This window comes from Phalangium opilio, unplaced genomic scaffold (genome assembly GCF_054372755.1).
Source record: "Phalangium opilio isolate 3A_F unplaced genomic scaffold, DU_Popi_V2 ptg000082l_1, whole genome shotgun sequence".
Classification (NCBI taxonomy): Eukaryota; Metazoa; Arthropoda; class Arachnida; order Opiliones; family Phalangiidae; genus Phalangium; species Phalangium opilio.
The window spans coordinates 1,371,920-1,389,170 of NW_028324189.1; the positions used below are offsets into that span (position 1 = coordinate 1,371,920).

Sequence of the window (17,251 nt, forward strand, 5' to 3'; positions counted from 1 at the left end):
TCGAGCTCCTGTAAAATAATAAATAATACAAACTTGATAAGCAAAAGTTTGTATGGTAACCCATACTGGTTAGGAAACAGTAACGTCTTCCTTTGCAAGAACTTTCTTAATAAGATCAATGCAGCAAAAGTGGTTCGGCATAGTATAGGTACTTGAGAAAATCAACGCTACGCAATGATGGCAAGTGATCCTTAACTAAAGGTCCCTGACTTTTCGATGGTCGCACTTTATTCAGTCTAAGAGATAAACTGGCTAGAGTGAAAGAGACACCAGAAGTATAGCAGGAGCAGCGGTGGTGGTGGGGTTCTGATCATCCATGGCAGCACGGGGGTAACGTCGAGCCTCTCACCGCCACACCACCATAGCATATCATGGAGCCCGCGCCTTTGGTTTGGAAAATTGAATGCAAATCTTGGGGGTGCAATCTGCTCCCCCGGGCCATTACTCACCACTCGATATATTTACATCGGAGCCTACTACACCATAGACACACACACACGCAGCTAGAAGCCAGCAGCCAGAGGACAGAGTGAAGACCAACATCATAGAGAGAGGGTAATTCTACGAGGAGCTCATTCTACCAAGGAGTATCATATCAGACACGTTGAATATAAGAGTAGGCTTAGTTTGGTCTATTCCATATCAAGCTAGCTTATCTTTCATCATATAGAGCTCTACTGGGCATGCGTGAATCTCGCACCATCGACATCCGTTGAATCTATCCGCCACGTTTACGGTCACGTCACAATTCCCAATCATTACTCGAAGAAATGAACTCTACTACTTCAAAAAATAGTTCACACGCCTCTATTACGCACTGTACATCCGTTAAAAATAGTCGAGGGGAAGAATAACTGGTTTACTCCTTGTTATGGAGGATTGTTGTTATTGCTCTTAGAAGGATCACTGCACGCAGTTGTAGGATTGATGCGGAGGCTGGGGAGCAAGCCAGAGAAAGAAGGACAGTGATAGGAGGATTTAGCTTGAATTAGAAATGACAAGGGTGCCGGAATATTTACTTTACTTCCCCGACTATAGAAACATTATGCAGGACACGCGCGCCCACCATACATTCACCAACCGCCATCTGGTAGTTAGTTTGGAAAACAAAAAACCACAATTGTTTGGGCAAATCATCAACACCTTATTTCAATTGCATAAAATAAAGCTTCTATATTTAAGATGCAGGAAAATATTTGTTTCTCATTAAAATAATATTTAGCAGACGAACTAGCAGACAGTTACGATACTAGGCCTAATTCTAGAGAGTATGTCTCAGATTACGTTGAAAAAATTCTGTTTCTAGGCTTAAAAAGCGATTGAAATCAATATAGAATGAATGAAACGTTATACTAATAAATGGTTTTGAAGAAATTTACTCGTATTGTTCCATTGAAAAACGATTGTTTCCATGATCCTGAGGAGTTTATGAAGAGGTTCTAAATCCGTATTCAAATCGAGCGCCCCCTAGTATACGAAGGAGGAGGAATGAGGGTGGTATATAAAATGCATTGGCATTCGAAGAAATTTAATGGCCCGTTCATTCGATATATCTCGCGTCGAAGCCATTCCGGTAAAGAAAAAAGGGAAAAGCCTAAAGAAATGGGGATTCGAAAACGAATCAATCGAGATCTCTTTTGCATGAAAAGGGGGGTAAGAAAAAATATATACTTGGAATAAATCGAAACGTTTCACTAAGCCTTCCATACGATATTCTACAGCCTTTTCAAACATGGGCCATCACAGGCAAGCTTTTCATCTACAACTAGTAGATTATGAAGTAGAAGGCAGTGTTAATACCTTAGAGGTAAGATGGAGTAGAATTCTCCATATCTATAATGTAACCTCTGCACCCCCATCTATGGAACGGAAACGAAGTCTTCCCAGCATCCTCAGTGGCGTTTTGGTAGGGTCGTATGATACAAAAACGTCAACAATCGAAGCTAATTCAAGAGAAGTAGCTTAGAACTTTGTTCAATGGCGCTAGGCGGCAGCACTTAACAGTTCCCTACTCTAGGAGACTTTCACTGTCGCACATGGACCACCACCAACCCTACTCCATCTCACCTCTCTCCTCCTAATCTTTAGACTCCCTTTAGTATGGACATGGCCTACTTAGATAACCTTCTTTCGGCGGTAGATTGGCCATGGTATGGAAGAACACTAAACAGCGACATCTATCGGTCACATCACGTTTCTAAAAATCCACTAGTGGCATACTGGCATTCCCTTTTTGTCCAGGCCTTTGCTAAAGAAGGCCATGATTCCGTGTCTATACCAAATGTAACCTGACATATACTGGGCCCCGAAAAACCCGAGTAACTTATATTACTACGTCCCCAAACGGTAGAGAGATTGAAAAACTCGCGTTCGATATTTTAATGTAGCCGTTAGGCTTAGCGACTAAGGGAGAAGAAAAAAAAATATGGCGGACAAGACGCTTCGACGAGGCCCGCTCGAGACGATTTTGGCGCGCGCGGGCGAAAGGGCGGAAAATCTTCACGCGCCATTTCAACTCGTTGGGGCCCCGGGATTAAAGAGCGCCATTTTACCCGTCCGTTGGGGGCAGAAAAGAACTAGAAAGTATATATTTTATTGGCCTTTATAAAGATGTTAGGCCCGGAACTTTTTCTCCAAAAAAAAAAAAACTAAGCTCGAATAAAAAGGATCATTTATTTCTCGAGCCAACGCTTCGTAATTGGTTCGAAGAAGCTCCAGGCTTCTTCATGGTATAACGCGAGCTCGCGGCTCTCGCTTTTTGTATTGACGGAATAAAAAGCAATTTATATTAAGGGGTTAAAAGGTCATTGTTGATACCATTCGTCTTATTCGGTATCTAGATTCAAATTATGGAGATATTCCACCCAAGACTTTCTCTCCAAAGTCATTAATTTTACTAGAATAGTAATTAATCTTAAATGGTTGAATAAATTCAACTTTTTTTTTTTAAAAAAAGTGATAATCGTAATCGAATACGGAGTAATGTATGTTTTGATCTTTTTAAAAATAATACCGCACTATCGTTTAAATTAATATTAAAATTGTTCACTTACCGATAACTTCAAGGTGGTAATAATCAATCAATCGGGATTTTGAGAAAATAGATTCAAAAGTGGCAATATTTCGGAATCTACAAGAACAAAAAAATAAATAAATAAATAAATAAAAATAAATTTTTTAATTTAAACAGTAATTTGTTATTAGAACATCTACTGTATGCAGGTTTGGACCTGAATGATCTTTTCACTGAAGCATTTTAGTCTGTTGTTGATAGGGCTTGAATATTGCACTAGCAAATAAATGGCAACACTTGTATTCTTATATCGAAAGGTTAAGGTGCGCCGAAAACACAATTTGTCAGATAAATAAACACCACCAAATAAAAATTACTAAAGTATAGGATGTCTTAAGCGTCAGTGTCTACAAGGGTCAAAGGTTTATTAGTTTTAGTGTTTGTTTTAAATGTGGCTTCACGTTTTCACTATACCATACACCCTTATAATTTTTCCCAATACATAGAGTAACTATGAAGGGGTAATTATTAACTTTTATTATTACTTCAAGAGTTTTAAAAACTATACCCCAAATAGATTTCGTACGAATTTAACCTTAAAATTGGTAACGTAAACCTAGATTTCGAAAAATTACAAATATTTTGTAGTTGGAATTAGGAGGGGGATGGAATCTCCATGGATTGAAACGAGGAAAAGTTGCCGAGATTTCCTAAAAATGGGACTTTTAAAAGTCAACAGTATAGCGAACGGGTGTTAGCTTTTATTAGATCTTATTACTAACGGGAATTCGAGAGAGAGCGAGAAGGAGAGAGCGTGAGGACTGGAGTCATTACGAGGCTCGCCCCCTCTCACGGCGGCCGTTGAAAACCAGCCTGGAAGCCCCGTGAGTTATGGCTTCCTTTAATGCGCTCCCAAAATTGTCGCTAACGGCGTCGGGGTCTCTCGAAATTCGACTCGGTAGTCAGTAGTAGTAGTGGAGAGAGAGCGGGTGAGCGAGAAGAACCCTTAAATACTTATAAAACGGGCTGATGTTATATATACGGTAACTAGCGACCTCTAGCGTTCTCCGTCCGAAAATGAATATTGGTAGCTTTTAAGCGATCGGCTTTATGTATTCGAGACTAAAAACCGCTCGTCTTTCTCGGCCTACCAGGACAGTACTGTTCCTAGCTCAATATCGTTAAGTCTTATAGCTTTCGTCGTTAGGGGCGCTACCCAACTGCTCCAAACATTATCGAGGTATAGTCTGCTAGCTACTTAGAATGACTCGCGTTCAAGCCAAATCCTTTCCTCTTACGCAAAATTCGCGGAACCTGACGCAATGGAGACTTAGTACTTAAGGATACCTAACTGCGATGAAACCAGTTACCACTCTGATAAAAATACTCCATGGAAACCGTGAAAACAGTCAGAAAAACCGATGATAAATGAGGTAAGATGGAGTGGAAAACCTACGGCACTGAAACTCTCCCACTGTACCTCTACCCTTTGGTAGGCGATTGTTAAGTGCTGCCACGTAGCGCCATTATATTTGTATGAGAACTAGCTTCACGTTATAGGTATACGGATTTCAACTCCATCCCTCTCTCCTTCAAGGAACAACGAACGTCCTTGAGTTGTTCTTGCCCATTCTCCATGAAATAGATGCTCTATTCTATCAACCATCTTCGTTATAAAGCATTGAAACGCGAGTATAGAAAAGGGAATGGTTCGTCCAATATGCTAAGTAACTAAAAGAGTGGCTCGCTGCATGCCGGTGTAAGGAGTGTACGTGGAATCTCTTGGAAAAGCTTAATAAATTTACGACGTCGGTTCGGCGGGCGCTTATAAGGAAAGCGGTGCTCGGTAAAAGCGTTTTGGCGCAGTAAGCGGAGATCTATTTGCTTATTGTGTACATCTGTTACCATTTGTCTTGTAAATTTTCGTCGCGGAATTGATGGCGACGATTTAGTCCGAGAGATTTCGAAACCCCTCTCCCGCCCTCGTTTTCTCTTCTAGCATAAAGTATATATGTATATATGGAAAAGGACCTTATACAGAAACGCTCGGGCTTTAATGGGCGAATCTAGAGAGCCTTAACTGTAAGATAAAGCCAGTATCAATCACCTAGAGCGCTGGCTGCCTGACTCGTTCGCCCCTGGAAAGACCCCTTTCCACCATAGCTTGCCTAACTCGAAATCGCGATCGCTTTAGTCGAGGGACTAAGGGAAATTTAAGTCTCAGGGAAAAGACACCTTCATTTTTGTTTACGAGCGACTTCTCCCTATTCGAGAATATATAATACACTCTCGCTTCCTCGGATTTCACCATCGTTTCACGCAACGATAACTTTTCACCCTTCCTCCAACCCCCAAAAAAGTCTTGTTGCAGCTCGGGTCTAAATCAAGACTTGATTATATTATTCTAAATTACAGACGAGATATAAATGTTGTAGAAGCGCTGCTGTTCAATCATGGGACTACAGAAACCGGCAACCAGACCCTAAAGTGACAATTCCACCTAACCTAACTAGCAATTTTTCAAGGGACACGCATTCTTGAAAGATCTTACGTCTTCCAAGTTTTCTTAATTAATGTATAAGATGAAAAAAAAATGTTCGATTTTTTTCCCTTGATCGCTTTTTAATTTCCTAACATTTGTCACAGCGACGAAAGGGACGGCCTCGACGTTCAATTTTATTGTCTGGAAGCGGAAAAATTGGTTCTCGGCGTAAATAGCGACAAAACCACGCGTAGATTTTTTCAGTTCCTTAAACTGAACTTCCATTCTTTGACGCCCATATTATTTAACAATGTCTTTTGTTCCTACAGAAGAAGTGGGTGCCCACGCGTCGTCTGCTATAAGCTATACATGATATGTAATTTTGATACAGCTATGCATGATATGTAATTTTGATACAGCTATGCATGATATGTAATTTTGATACAGCTATGCAAGATATGTAATTTTGATACAGAACTGTCGCGCGAACGAACAAAGAAAAAGATAAAACTGCAATTCCAAATAATTACAATAGTTCATTCATTTTTGATGAACAACTTTATGAATTGAATTGAATTTAAACTCCTGTTCGTACTAGGCCTAATTTCATGTAACATTCATCTTATGCTGTTTTATTCTACAACATCGTATTATATTATTAAAAAGTACGAAATTAACATGAACTCTATACATAAATAAAGAAATCGGAATAATAATAATAAAAGAAATTTCAAGGAAAGGAAGTCAAAAATTGGTAACTTATTCTTTAGGTTGAATCCCTAGCTCTAGCCCTTCTTATTTGAGCCTGTCCGATTTTGTGACGGCGCGACAAAAGACTCAAAAGCGACAAACAAAGGAAACTTCTTAGAAAGTCTGTTTTTCTGCATGACAATGGATAAAAAAGAAAAATCAGGGCGTATTTTCCAAAAAAAAAGATGAATTCATAATTTAGTTCCACCTACTGAAACTTCGCAATTTAAAATTAGTGTTATTGTATTGACTAACATTAATAATTCTGTTCTACAACCCTGCATATTAGAACTGTACGCCTTTCAGTACTTCTCAAATCAAACAATGTCGAACAACTGAAATCAAATTAAATTTAAGTGCACAAACACCATACTCAATATCATTGTAAAGCAACCTTATGAAAAGATTAACTCTTAAGGGAACTAAACCAACTTGTTTCATCTAGCCTTACTTAACCCTTGGCGGAAAGATCTAGGAACCAATAAGAAGGCGAGAATGTCGAAAAGAAAAGAGATAGGGGGGAGGGGGGAAACAGAATGGATGAACATTGTCAACGACTCTTCTTCATTGCGAGGTGCAACAATGGAGGAAAAATGTCCACCACACCAGCTCGAGGATATCATATTTCTTAACTCTCGCCGGCGCACGATTCGAAATGCGACTGTAAACAGGGTGTTTCTGATAAGTATGCCATAAATTAAGGGGGATGTTCTTTGGGCAATTAGAGTCGAAAATGTAACTTCTATCTCCATTTTGTTGGCCACAAGGGACACTGTTTTCCAGTCATGATTTGATGAGTGTTTTAGGGATGACCCCTTAATTCAAATAGAAATAATTGTCTTAATCAGTTTCTTAATTAAATTTAAGGGGTCACATCCCCATTTAATTCATGGCAGACTTATCAAAAACACTCTGTATACAGGCACATTTGAACATTTTATTTTTGGGCGTTCAAGCTAGTTGTCAACCCTTTCGAGCTAGTCGACGTTATACTCTTCTGACCCGCTTATTTTATTTTTCTTTCTATATCCCTTAATTATCTATTATATCGTGCTAGGCAATTATTGTAACGTCGTGTCTTGTGTTGCCTTGGACGGAACGTAATACACCCAATGAATTTTTTTCAGTGTAATAAGAGTATCTCCTTTATATCATTTTCCCTTTGCAACTAGGGTCATTATCACCGGATGAATAAAATGGACAATCCGAAACCTCTTCCTCGGATTCGGGTTACATTTTCGGTGGATTTCGTATTTCTTCTAAGAGATAGGGTCGTGGTGTCTCAACGCGTGCGTGCATTCACGACTCAGAATTCTTTCTTGAAAGGGAGAAAAAAAAGAAACGCGAGGACAGATTTCAAACGCTAATTGCTAGTTTCGACGATTAGTTTACCGGCCCCCAGCAGAACGCGCGACAAAAACGTGCTGAAGTTATTAAACGAGCGTACTACAATTAAACTCCCCTTCTTCTACATTGTTGTTTACGAATAATCCTTCACAAATGCTCGCAGCTATTTTTCTAGTCGACCTAAATTAGAATATAAACTTCGAAAAAGATACACCGCCATTAAGTACATTTTGCGTAAGCCCTTAACTTGTAATAAACAATGTTGAAATAGTTAAACGAAAAGTTCAGGTAACATAACGTTATAAATGTTTCTGGACCGAAACCGCATAAACATTTCGGTATACTTTAGTAAAAGCCTGGGTTGTTGGAATAGATTAAAAAGTAACGCTGCAACTGACCACCGATTTCCCTCTTATCGGTCAAGTAACAGTCATTGATTACCGGTCAGTGGAGTTTTCCCTTATGTCCGCGCGATACGCTCATTTTTCTTGTTTAGACTTTTGTCGTCCTGCTCCGTCTCTGTTTACGTTCCGAAAAGAGCCAGAAAAGCCACGCGGGGCAAAATGGAACCCCACGGGAAACTGCATCCGCGGCTTCCCTTTCTAAAGGACCACTTGATTAATAGAAGCATTCAGTCAACAATTACGTTGGATATAAAAGCCCCGACCAATCCCACAGTATATAAGCCTACACAGCCTGCAAATCAATTCCACGGAACTAGAACTACGTGTAACAAAAATGGGGTTTCATGGAAACGATAGGAAAATTATGGAACAGTATGTTGGCATGGACATCATATCATAATAAATGGTTCAATAATATCTCGCCATGTTGGTAAAAGAACACTACTCTATTTTTTTACTACTTATGTTCAATATCTACAATGTCTTCTTCATCCAAGCCATGAAGGTACTTGTTCTCTTGGGTTTGATATTAGGGCCGTTTATAAAGCTAACGAAGCGTCTCTAAAAAGTCCTTGAAATTCGATTTAAAACAATACTCTAGAGTTAAGAATAAAGGAGTATATATATATATAGGGTGAAATAACTAAGGGATAAAATCACGGAGCTAATCTCAAAGTGAAACAGAGCGTACGATGAATCTGCCGCGCTCAAATTGTAGAAAGAAGGCAATGAATACTTAACGGAAAAGGGAGACTTATAAAAGCCAGCCCCGAGTTACTGAGAAGAGGAACGAACGGTTCGTTAAGTCAACTTCAGATGACCCTCCGTAGTACTCTAAGCCGAATTCTATACCGTAGTCTGGTAGGCTGCCATTTCAGGTTGTCCGAGGGGCTTCCAGGTTGGGGAGAGGGAGCCTCCAATTGGGAAGTCTCCCACCATAACGAATTAATTTGAAGCTAGCGCGAGGAGGGTTTCCAGACCAGAGGATAACTGAAGTGATGGATTGGAGCGGTGGTCGCTAGCCACCACCGACGCCATTTACGCTCCCGCGCTTCCCAAGAATACTTCGAGGTGGCGCTCTTTAAGTGTACTTGGCTTTAAGACCCTTCTTCACCCCCCCCACCACCACCAAAAAGGGCACACAACCCTATATTCAACCTAAAAATATCTAATGATCCCTTGTTCAAACAACATCCGCAAAATAAAGAAAGGTAAGTTACCCATCATTTTGAAAAAAGAAAAATCAGTGACTTATTTATATGATAAATTATTTCAGTTTCTTGGATAAGTAATTATTTCTTGTGTTAATATAAAAAAAGCTCATCTCCGATTCAGTCTTACTCGATACCGAGTTTTTTGGGTATTGGCGTCACGTGGTGCCTGTGACGTATTTCAAATAATGCACTATTTAAACACACGTCGATGCATACTTTGGAGTCCCTTTAACTTAAAGTCAACTGACCTGTTTTGGTAAAAACTTGACTAACTACAGTGATGACCTTAAAATAGAACAAGACCCCCGCAAGTAAATACCAGTGAAGAAAGCAAATGGAAAGAGAGGTTGGTGCGAGTCAGGACTAACGTGGAGAGAAGAAGAGAGATGGTAGTGTCTCCCTTGTTAAGAAAGGTCATTAATTGTAACACTTTGTGTTAACGGCTATCGGTCGGAGGGTTCTCTAAAGGATATCAGTACCATCTACCGGCAAGCCATCCGAGAGTAAGTCCTTAACGATCCATTCAGTCATCGACTTGAAGGACTAGTTTAATAAATGATCTTTGCACTTTACCATCGCTCCGCTCAACATTGCGATACCTATTTCTAAAGATATTCCTTCCACCATCCATAGGTATCATACCAACAACAAGTATGTCAATTATTGAGATCTAATGGAGGAGTTGAACTTAGGCTCCACGGACAAGGTGACGCTGCCTGAATTCCAGAAAGAACTTCACAGCGTAAAATTTTGCTTTAAGGATAAAATATTCTGTAATATGAAATTTTATATAGAATTTTAATGGGAACTCATTCTGACAGTCAGGAAATAGTTTTCAACAAAAAAAGAGCATCGGATGAAAGAGTGTTGTGACATTACTTGTCGAGTCCGTGATTTATACGACGTCCAGTTACAGACTCGATATAAAATTCTCAGGAGAGAAAAAAAATATATATAAAATTCCTACAATACCTATATAATGGCCGTATAAATTCATTCTTCACGCTTTAACCCCATACAAGGCGCTTTTTATCAACAATAAGACATTCAAGGACGAGGGGTCGTCATTATTTGACCATCGGGGTCAGCCAAGAGATCTCCATTTTATTTAACCCTCAAAATACCACAGTGAAACAAGAATCATAGCTATAGTCAAGCAACAAGATGACCAAGGTTTACTTTTATTTATCACGTTTCGCATTCAACATACTTCGAAAACGGTGACCAGGACGGCGAAATGTCGTTAAACATTTTCAACTTGAAATCGCCCAAAGTATACGCATCCCCATTAATTTCTGAGCAGACCTTTATTTTCAAAGACCAGTAATTTAGCAAAACCTTCGTGGAATTTGAGCAAACATAATATTATCTGATAATTTTTTGGTTCAAAGGTTAGCCTTCAATGACATCTACACCAAACGGGCACCAAAGTATGCGTTCCAATCTCGAACTACAGGTCAGCCCCAAAAAATTCATCCAAAAGCCTTTCCATCACCCTGGGTAATATCAAATGAGGTGCCAGCACGCATAAGGCAAAGATTGCCAGGAAGGGGAGAGCTAGGGAAGGTAATAAGAATGGTCTACCGCACGCGGACGACGAATCGTATTAAGTATTGTGACCGGGACTTTCAGAGACCTAGAGATATATACGCTATATTTTTCCGAGGCAGGAAAAATCCGTCTATGAATGCGAAAACGCGTCAGAAAATTTGAAAGAGAGTCACGACTAATGCCCTTTTCTTTGCGGATTCACCTTTTCACAAACCCTTGGGGGTGGGGGAGGGGGGACTCAGAGGAGTCGCACCTGAAGGATCCTAAGGGGGGAAGTGGGTATCGTCAAATCGACCAGAGGGTCCTACGTCCGGAAGAGTAAGACCTTATTTATAGGTAAGGCTTGGCAACGACGCATCTATGGATGAAGCAGCCACCTTTTTTATTATTACTCTTGAAATGATCACAATGAGACCTCCCTGCACGTCGTCACTTCCTCGATCCCCTCGTCGTTGGAGAAGTCGTATAGCCGAACAACCGAACTCTCCTCAGTCGGATTCTCGGACTATAGTACGACCCGAAATCCCAAGCGATTAAGGAACGGAGAAAACCCGGCTTTTTATCCGACATTCCCGACGGAATACTAGATTTAGGCTACGAGACTCAGGGTTAACGCGAGAAATAGTTAACCGTCCAATACCGATGACTTATCAATAATGGGAACGTCGCTTCATTTCTCTTCAAAACAGGGTATTCCAAAAGGGGTAATTAAAGATAGTGGCCACAGAAAATTTTCGCAGCTAAACATGAGTGAAGTGTTAGTACTTGAGTCAACTTGGTCAAGTACTGATTTAAACTGAACTGCTAGCCTATCTCTATGCAATCTCTTGACTCACCAACGGCCTGGCTACACTGGGGAAACGGCAAAAAACAGTTGGATGGTTCCATGGGAAATCAATTTTGAGTCGAAAATGCAACTTCTACGATGGCAGTGTTTTACGGATTACCCCTTAGCTAAGTTAACAATCATTGTATTTCAGTTTGTTACTTAAATTTAAGGGGCCATCCATTAAACACTCCAATCAGTTACTGGGAAGTGGGAAAATGTCACGGAGGTTTACATTGTCGACCCATGGAAGTAGCCACTACCCTTTTCGGAATAACCATTTATTCTGGCAGTCCTGGACAAGGAGGTCCGAAAGATTTCGAACACGAATCTAACGTGTACGTGTTGAAGCGTGCGGATTCGGAAATTCCTTCTTTTTTTACGTGCGATATATTGCCATGGATATTGAATGAGAAAGGCCCGAGTTATTTGGATAAGTCTTTCACCGTCGTCTTCTTCTTCTTCTGGTCTATTTCGCCTTCTCGACCTCAGTCCTCAGTACCCTAACCCTAACGCATGCACCCCGGACTCCTCCATCTCGTACATATATATATTGGTGCGGTGGTGGTAAAGTTGAGGAGGAAAAAAGCTATAAGGGATATTCCTCTCATGCACTGACTGAGAATATGATCCCGGACAATTTGCCAGCGACGGATTCGACCTTTTAAAAAGGGAACCCATCAGATAGAACCATACCATATACTGCGTGGTGAAAGAATGGTATGGTATAGTGGGAAAAAGGGAAATTCCAAATTCCTTCCTTTTCACTTCCTATATAAAACTCATATCATTCTGATTTCCATTTTATACCGCGTTTCTTACGGAAGTATTTAGCGTACTTCCTTTTGTATTTAGACAAATTGAAAGACAGAATTGGTTTTTACTAACCCTTAATAACTGAACGAAACGTTAAAAAAACATCCATAAGGGCGGTCCTATTTTTTATATCTCATATTTTAAATAAGTAACTCTATTCAAAATAAATTCAAATTTGTTATTTTTTGAACCAAAATAGTATTACTCCTATAATTTCCTAAAAAAAAAACACATTTTTTTTCGCTCCATTAAAATCCTATTAATTATTCCTGGAAAAATTCCTATTTTACCTTATAAGAATTTAAATTCTTGGCTGGGCTCCCTGAGCTTGAAAAACATCTACTCCTTATCAAGGGGTAATAGCGTGGTTCACAGTTTCGTTATTGGTGAACCAAATTACCCATACAGAGTCTTTTCAGGAGGTTAATTTTCTCAGAGTCATTTTTGGTCAAAATAGAACGTTTTATGGTGAGTGGGGGAATGGAAGGATGGAGACACTCTTGAGAATGTATTTTCCTATAAAGAAATTGCTCCCACAAAACCTCCCTTAAAATTGAACGTCTTTTGGTGTCGGAATAGAAGGACCCGTACCATACCCGGTAGGTTGGAACCGATCACCTATAAGAGCTTTCTCAAACCTACGAAAATAATAGGTGAGAAAAGAATTGTCACCACTATACCACCCATCGGATTTAGGTGGAGAGGACCCGGGTCCACCCCTTGGCCTTTTATCTCGCTGTCTCCGATATATTTCCCTCTTATGAACGTCTCCCCAGTATAAACACACGCACCAAAGTATAATATCTGATAGGGGAGAAAGTCCCCGGGGCCCCCACAAGGGACCCTTACGAGGCCCATCGTCAGAAAAGGTGTCAGAATACTCTCCGGGGGCTACTCTTTAAAACGGGCCACACTTTGGATATACCACGAGTTAAATACGTTCCTTCAAGAATATTCAAATGTAGTTCTAACTAGTCTAGATTATCTTCTCTAGGGTAGTCCAATCCATTATAGACCCCTTTCCCGGGACTTGTCCCTTAAAGACTACAGTGCAACAACAGCTAATGGCGGCCACTAACAAAGGCGCTGATAGCTTATGGCGGCGCCCATGGTAATATGCACAGTAAATTCCAAGGGGGTTTTAAGAGCGCCCCCAGTGTTGCCAGGACGTTGGTGCGTCACGAGATTGCAGAGAGAAAGGTTTGTTTCAGTTTGATTCAGAACTTAAAACCGCAACTTGACTCACAACAGGGCGTGGTAATATTGCACTGAAGTTTAAGCCGGAATTTTCTGTTACTAAACCATGCTGCTTCAGTATTCAAAGGTAAATTACGTAACTTCATCATGAATTTACTGCAATGCTAGAGAAGTTCTAGAGCTCTCCCTCTAAAGTTAGATGGGGGCGAAGCGATTTATTCTTAAATAGGACCATTGGAAATCCGTATATCCATGTATGGCCCCATGTATACAAATGTAAATATCCGTTCCCTTCCATAGATAGGGGGGGGGGGAGAGAAGCCCATGCATACAGTTAAGTACGAAGCCCCCAATGAAATAGGGCGCCATCTAACGGGAGGGGGGGAGATGGGGTATATTTGTCCGTCAACCTTTAGTATATAGCCTTATCCATAGATATCAATAGAGTATATACCGGACTAAGGCACACGGATTTAGGAGCTATAAGACCCTGGTATTGAGAGAAGGGTGGAAAATCATTCTTTGTCTATGCTCTATTCCATTTTGGATTGAAAAGATTTTTTTTTTTTGCATTGGCTCTTTCACTATTTTATTCCACAACTATTGAAATTTCGGAGGGTCTCCGAGATTGATTCGAGGATATATATATAGGAACTTTGCCTGGGATATACTGGAAGTGAAACACTGGAAATACTTTTCTTTGTGAGATTAGACCTACACTCTGACAGCTGCAGCGATAGGTTAGGATCTTTTTTTCCGTTCATTCATTGAAGAAAACGATTTTATTCATTTGGTGAACCGATCTATTATGATTTTAGCTTTAGCTTCTTTCTGCCAAAAACCTTATAATAGCTTCGTAGGCAAAATAGAAGAAATTTATATATTAGCTGCATGGTTTTCTTTGCATTTTGGGTTGGTTGGGTGTCCTGTTGTAGGTCCCCGGGTTCCCGTACGTGTATCTTGGCTTGTCGAGCAAATATTTTGCAGTAAAAAATCGTGTATGCAAGGGGGAAAATATGTTTCAGCGATATTTTGAGTTTCATGGACTAGTATTGAATCCTATCACGGGATGTTTACAAACGCGCATAGTAGACATATGTTGGTCGTGGGTATAGGGATGTGAGTTACCCAAATACCACGGTAAATTACCCATTTTCACCGCGGTAATTAAACTACCATATCGAATTGCGAAGACATCTTTAAACCAAAATGTTGATACTTTTTGGGTTAATTGAATAATTATAATAAGTTAGTTAATTTTTTGTGGACAATAATTTCTAGGGAGTTTTGACACAAGGTGTTATGTATATCGCAGTTTAATAATTATTTTAACCGACCCTGGTCACGTGTGATTAAAAGGAACGAGTCTTTAAGGGCTATCCCTTGGAATATTTTTCGACTGCTAGTTCATGATATATCTACCCTTTTAATGTCTATGGTTTAACAACGTTACATTACAATGAACCGAGTTTAGCTTAGGGACCTTTTCACAACTTAGAGATTCGGGGGGTCGCCCCCCCCCCATTTCGAAACAAACTCGTTTATATTCACAAAGCCAATTTTATATTGTCAGCTAGTATTCCGTTCCCCCATTGGTTGTAAGTCCTAAATTTGATCATGTCAAACATTGTTTAACTCGAGCCTAGCAGCTTATGGCGCTGAAAACAAGCTTAAAAAATACAAAATCAAAAAGCTTTTAGAGCTACTAAATCTTCTTTGTTCCTTACAATTGTATTAACACTTGTAAGACAAGATTCGACAAGACTTTTTTAAAAAACAAGAAACGATTTGATTATGTAACGTTATATCTACGTGTGGTTAGCGTAGCGTGTAAAGAGGACAAGTTGCCTCGATTTACTTCAATTGAACAATTTAAGAACTTGTGTAACCCACTTTTAAATATTCAAGGGGCAATGGAGGAAGTACATGATTAACCAAAAACTGAGGGAGAGGTCACATTCTGGGGTTATTTTCAAGAAGCATGCACCACTAGAGGCAGTTCGAGTTGGTTAGCCTCACAGTTGTATTGAACTCGGGTTCCGTTAAGAAGTTGCCTAAAAATCCCGCTTCTGTGTGTTTTTTGCTTTCTCTTCAAGGATTTTTTCTTCTTAATTAGTTCTAAACCAAACTTGTTTTTCGTGTATTCATCGCCACTAACTAACAAACACACAAGGCCACCAAAAATTCCGTTTCATAACCTAAGTTGTTATTAAAAAATTTCTCAGGTAGATAAAAACGAAAATCCATGGGAGTTGGAACATTTCTTCTACTGAATTACTTATTCTTTGACATGGAAAATTTTAGTATATCAGCACCATAAAATTAATCCCACTGTTAAGAAGAAGAAAAAAAAATGGTTGGAAATCCCCAAAATGTCCGTGGGTGCCAAAACCTTTTTTGTATCGAATGGAAAAATCGAGGCGAGTTGAGTTTAAGCAGATCGACGACGTTCATTTCCCAGTTTTTGAGAGGATTTTATACTAAACAAGTTTCGAGAGGACTTTAAGAGGAGGGGATACGTACGCACGGAAAGAGCTGCTAGGGGACTCTTTGACGCGATTGACAAGCTAGTCCGAAATAAATCCGTCGGAGCGTTGACAGGCTCCCTAACGTCTAAAGGAGTCCCGTCCTTTTTGCTTATAAGTCGAAGGCTGAGGGATTTTCCAGTAGTGAAGCCACTAAGCATCGTTGATTAAATCCAAAGAATGGCGTTAAAAGTATAATGGACCACTTGTAAACAAGAGTCCGGGGCACCCTATCGTATTTTTCGTAAATAGCATGGATCCACCATGGTCGAGCAAATGGCCAATATATATATATTGAAGTACTCGTTTCGTTCTGTCAAATTCCCCAGAAGAAGCTGGTGGAGGATGGATTTCAATAGATATTTTTTCAATACTGTCACTCTGTTAAAGGGCTTCGGTACTTGGCGACTTTAAATGGCCTTGTCAAATGGCTCATTTCACTTCAAAATGAAAATAAACTAAATGGGAATTAACATACTGCGTCTGAAGACATTTCATTAAAAAATACCCATTGCGCTAAAGTTCTTTATTTGTATTGGGCTGTACGGCCTGCCATTTAAGGTGTGCATTAGATTGCGAGCGAATTTTCAAAAACTAAAACTAAAATTCTTTAACTGGGTTAAAATTATCTGCACATTTTTAAATTCCCTGACGTTTAAATAAATCCAGGCAATATAAATAAGAATAACTGTGGAGTCGACCAAATCCTCTCCTACAGTGATTTACAAATGACATCGATGCAGTAGCGAGAGGGCAAACAAGACCTTTCCTACAACTCATCTTACATTAAATACTCCCTGTTTTCCAATGGATAATATAAAAAGTAAAATCGGGTGCTTTTTCAGTTGACTCATCGAAACTCGGGTGCTATAGTAAGTATTAAACCCTCTTTCACAGGCTTATGTCGCGCTAGTAGGGGCTACTTCCAACCGACCGACCTAGGATAGCGCGGGAATTGACTGTCCTTTTTTTTTTGGAATCCCCATTTTCACCCTACTCATTGCCATTCTACGGGGCCTTTCTATTTATTCCATCTTAGGTTCTACACAGTATAGCTCTCGTTTCTTTTTCGCCTTGACAGTCCCGCCAAGTGCAAAATCGTGTTTTCCGAAGCTCCAAAAACACA

The 17,251-nt window shown here is 39.9% G+C and overlaps 2 long non-coding RNA genes across 2 annotated transcripts in view; one reads left to right on the forward strand and one right to left on the reverse strand.

The window, feature by feature from the left end:
• Positions 1–3,052: 3,052 nt before the first annotated feature.
• LOC149650744 (uncharacterized) overlaps positions 3,053–17,251 on the reverse strand; it is a 121,479-nt gene continuing 107,280 nt past the window's right edge. Inside the window, exon 4 of the long non-coding RNA XR_016370950.1 lies at positions 3,053–3,130. This is a non-coding gene — a long non-coding RNA (uncharacterized LOC149650744). The remainder of the gene's footprint in view (positions 3,131–17,251) is intronic.
• On the forward strand, positions 3,999–6,273 carry LOC149650745 (uncharacterized). Its single transcript, XR_016370854.1, has 3 exons — positions 3,999–4,446; positions 5,429–5,588; positions 5,660–6,273. It is a non-coding gene; the product is annotated as an uncharacterized LOC149650745 (long non-coding RNA).